This window comes from Morus notabilis, unplaced genomic scaffold, assembly GCF_000414095.1.
Source record: "Morus notabilis unplaced genomic scaffold, ASM41409v2 Scaffold271, whole genome shotgun sequence".
Lineage (NCBI taxonomy): Eukaryota > Viridiplantae > Streptophyta > Magnoliopsida > Rosales > Moraceae > Morus > Morus notabilis.
Genome location: NW_010365721.1, coordinates 572947 through 577430, shown reverse-complemented (window position 1 = coordinate 577430; position 4484 = coordinate 572947).

Here is a 4484-nt window from a genome sequence, read left to right as displayed (position 1 = left end):
TCACCGTGAAGAGAAGGAGCAGTGGTGGAGAGAAGAGAACCAGCGGCGGTGGAGCGCGACTAGGGCTCGGATTCAGAGCGAAATTGGAGCTTAGATGAGGGAGGGGAACCAATGGAGGCTCGTCGGCGGCGAGATTGAGCGACGCGAACGATAGAGAGGAAATAGTGGAGGCCTGTGGTCTAGAGTGGGGAAGCTTTTGTTCGTATGGGAATTTGAGCAGCAACCAGAGCAAAAAAAAAAGGGGGTGGGGGGGGGGGGGAGGGAATGGACGGCGGGAGAAATTTGGAGAAATAATTTTTCCACTGCCCAGTCATTCTAATGTGTACAGTAGTATATATTTATATATATATACAATAAACCGGCCAAAATTTTATTAACTTATATATATACATATTATAACTATTTTGAAACGTTATTATATATAGCCGAAAAAATATTTAATAGCATTTTTTAAAAAACGCTATAACTAACCGTTATAAATAGCCTGTTTTGTTGCAATGATACAGACATACAGTATTTGTAATTTGTTCTTTTACAATTTTTTACGGGCCCGTTCAATTCGCTGATTCGAGTTTGTAATTCGAGTTAAGATGTGATTTTGTGTGAGAGTTTTTTACTGTAGTAAAAAAGTTAGTTGTGACTGTTTCTGAGAGCTTTTTATTGTAATAAAACTCGAATTCTAAACTCGAATCAGTGAAATAAACGGGGCCTACATATATTGTTTCTTTTTTTCTTTTTTTTTTCGCGCATAAGTTTTTTTTATACAAAATATATAAGTTATTCGTTTACTATGAAATTAAGATGGTCATTATTTTCCTAATTAATTCCTCCTATTACTGGAAAAAGTACCCTATCTTACGTGCTCTAAATTTTGTATCTCTTTATAGTTCACCAGTAGTTTTTTCTCTTTCTTTTTTATCAGAGAATTTAAAAACTATATATATGAATAGTATATTTTAAAAATGGAAAAGTACTGATTTTTTTAATAAGAAAGGTTTTGTAGTACTACACTATTTTATTAGTATGTTTTAGTACTCAACTATTTTATTAGTATTTTGTTAGTACTAAACCTTTTTTTTTTTTTTTTTGAGGAACTAAACTATATTTTTTAGTACTCCTAAAAAAAGTAGTTTTTTTTTTTTTGTACTAAATTTTAGAGCCAGTATATAGGTACATAATGAATTAAAGCATGCGTTAATGTAATGAACATAAAGTCACCAATTAAGTATTATGGAGCTATAATTAATGTCAAAAAGATCACTTAATAGTCTAGAACTCGATCTGTTCATAAACGCGTTTGCACAAAAAAAAAAAAAGGAAAAAAAGGAAAAAGAAAAAAGAAAAAAAATCAAGATGATTCTAAAAACTAAAAGGACAACTCAAACCCAGCTTTTTTCTTTTTGGTTTCGTTTTTTGTTTTGTTTGTTTGTTTTTATTTTATTTTTATTTATATTTTTTGCTGAACTAACTCAAACCCAGTTCTAGAAAAGATCGCAATATATCACCAGATTTCATGGTGCTGGTTTCACTTTTGAAACAACTTTTCCCTGACGACCATCTTTTGCGTCTTTTTTATTTTTATTTTTTAATTTTTTAATTTCTAGTTCAATTGATTTTTTGCTACCCTACAATAATGCTATATCATATAGTACCATGCGCCAAATAATACAAAACAACTATGTAACCAATTTACAGTAACCAAGTCACACATGATTAAATTTTTCTGGTACAAGCATAAAAATCAAATTTTGTATAATATCATATTATGTCACACGATGATATCATATTATGTCACATGATTAAATTATTGTGATAGTACAGAAGTCTCATACTGCCAGACAAGTCAAAATCGTTACATGATGGATCCAATTAATTAAAGTGAGTAGCATTCAACATATAAACAATGAAAAAAAAAAATTACAATCATTTATCACTCTTCCTTGATCCTTATTCTTAGAAACGAAGAAATTACTCAATAAGGGGGAAAAGTTTCAAATTGCATTGTCTTACTTCCGTTTCCTTTCTAGTTTTTCTTCTCTAATTGGTTCGTCTCAATGGCATGATTGTATATAATGAATACTTTCCATTATAATGAATGATTTCTTTTTAGTTGGTCTTCTAATCGTTAAATATAGTCAAAATTATATGAGATTAAAAAATATATAGAATTAAATAGTTTATGATAAAAATTTAGTAGTTGAATACATAACAATTTCAGTAGTTGATTTTTTTCATTACCTACTTTTTGCCACCAATAATGTTGGGTAGGTAAGTAAGCTCGTAAAGTTATGCATAAACCCTAAAGTCGGACGTGTCATGTGCATGAACGTGCCCCCACTTTGTCTGCTTCCATTTTTTAATTCACAATTAAAAGTGATTGCCCCAAGTAGCTAGCTAGCTTTCCACTCATGAAGGGTTTTCTACCATATTTAAATCACTGTTATTGCTTTCGCTTTAATTAGAGAGCCTTTGTTTGTCAAAATGGTTCTTTTGTTTTTGCTTTCTTCTTTTTTGTCTTAGTTGGTGTAGAGATGTCAAAAGGGGCGTGCCGGGCTGGCACGGCCCTTCTAACCCCAGGCCCATGGCGGCCCTGGGCCGTGCCAGGCATGGCCCTGCACAGTGCAGGGCCGTGCCAAGGCCGGGCTTGAAGAGAAACCCTCAGGCCCAGCACTGGCCCTTGGTCCTAGTCCATAAGGGCCAGGGCCAAGCCTAGGCCCAGGCCCTTCACGGGCCGGCCCTGGCCCTTTTAATTTTTTTTTCAATATTTAATTAATATATATATATATATCATATGTCCCCAAAAGATGTGATTTTATTGAATTGAGATAATACAAATAAGTACACATAAATGATCAACTCGTTAAAAACCTTGTCAAGTAAATCTCGTTGGGAGATCGGGACAAAACCTTAGCGAAGGAAAAAAGAGTGCAGTATTTTAGGATAAGTAAATTACAAAACCTAAGTGTTTCTAGAAGATTCTGTTATGTCTAAACTCAATCTTAACCTAATTTTCTTAATGCACTTGAGTTTCACTTATGATTAGCAATATTTTTAGGATTTTTTTTAATTTCAAATTTGATGACAAAAAAAGTAATATATCATATGCCCTAAAAATATGTGATTTTATTAAATTAATATGAATAATTATAAGAAAATAACTGGTTGACTAGACGTCATAGGTCGGCCAATTGACCTTAAAATGCCTCAAACCTCATTAAAATTTCATGTCGCGGGCCTGGCTCTTCACGTGCCTGGGCCGTGCCTAGCCCTTTGCGTGCCTGGGCCTTGGGCGGGCCTGGGCCATGCCTGGGCTGCGGGCCTCAAACATGAGGCCCAGCCCAGGCCCTTCTGGCATGCCGTGCCGGCCCGGCTCATAACAGTACAGGGCCGGGCCGTGCCGAATTTACTACTGTAGCGGGCATAGACGGCCCGGCTCAATTGACACCTCTAAGTTGGTGGACAACTAATTATAGGAGCCCATAGTAACAAGTACCTAGCTAGCTTTGGTTCCTTAATTTGTGTGAAAGACATGAAATGAACTTACAATCATTCACATATCATTGGTTTTTCTTTCTCTTCCCGTTTTGCTTATGATTATCACTTCAAAAATTATATGCAAATTATCAATCCAACTTCCCAATGATAGTTTTTGAATTATAACATCCGTACTATAACAATTTATTAATGCTTAATTCTGAAGGTTGTGTGTGAAATTATTTCTCAGGACAGAAACTTTTAATGGAAATTAACTTATGAGGTGCATGAGGGTTTTATTTCAATTTGATGGATGAAAGATGCCTCTACTTTAGATTCAATGCCCTCAGATGCCTCAGTTTGGTGGACGCACATCTATAATTTACTATTGGTATCACATCTTTTGAAAAATAATTTTAACATAGTAACTTTTGACTTACACTAAGATGACAATAAATAATTTCAAAATTGACCCGTTATCTCAAGTCTATGATACAAGAGTGGTAAATTTTGAAGGTTAAACTAACTCACACTAAAATTATATTATTGAGCTTGTTTCTTTTACTATGCTTCAATTTTGTGCTGAGAAAATGTTCAAAGTTAAAAAAAAAAAAAAAAAAAAAAAATTTATTGAAGAGATGTATAAGAGAAAAGTAGAATAAGAGAAGACAAGGTTCAACTATTCATATTAAGGAAAGTGCGGAGTCTAAAGTACCAAACAAAAGAATTTTTTTTTTCCTCCCACAATATATATTGTGCATGGGTTTTTGGTGGTGGGAACAAAAAGCACACCTTTTAAAAATAATAAATAAAGAGCCCCATTCTCCACGTAGCCTTTTGAAACACAATTCCTTCAATCACATAACTAAGAGAAAGCAAAAAACAAAAACATAACCTTCAAAAGCAAAAGCAAAAAAGATCAAACCAAAAGGCAACGAGAAAGAACTATAGCTGACCACGTTAAGCAAAGAAAAGAAAAGAAAAGCTAAATGAAGAAGATCCCACATATA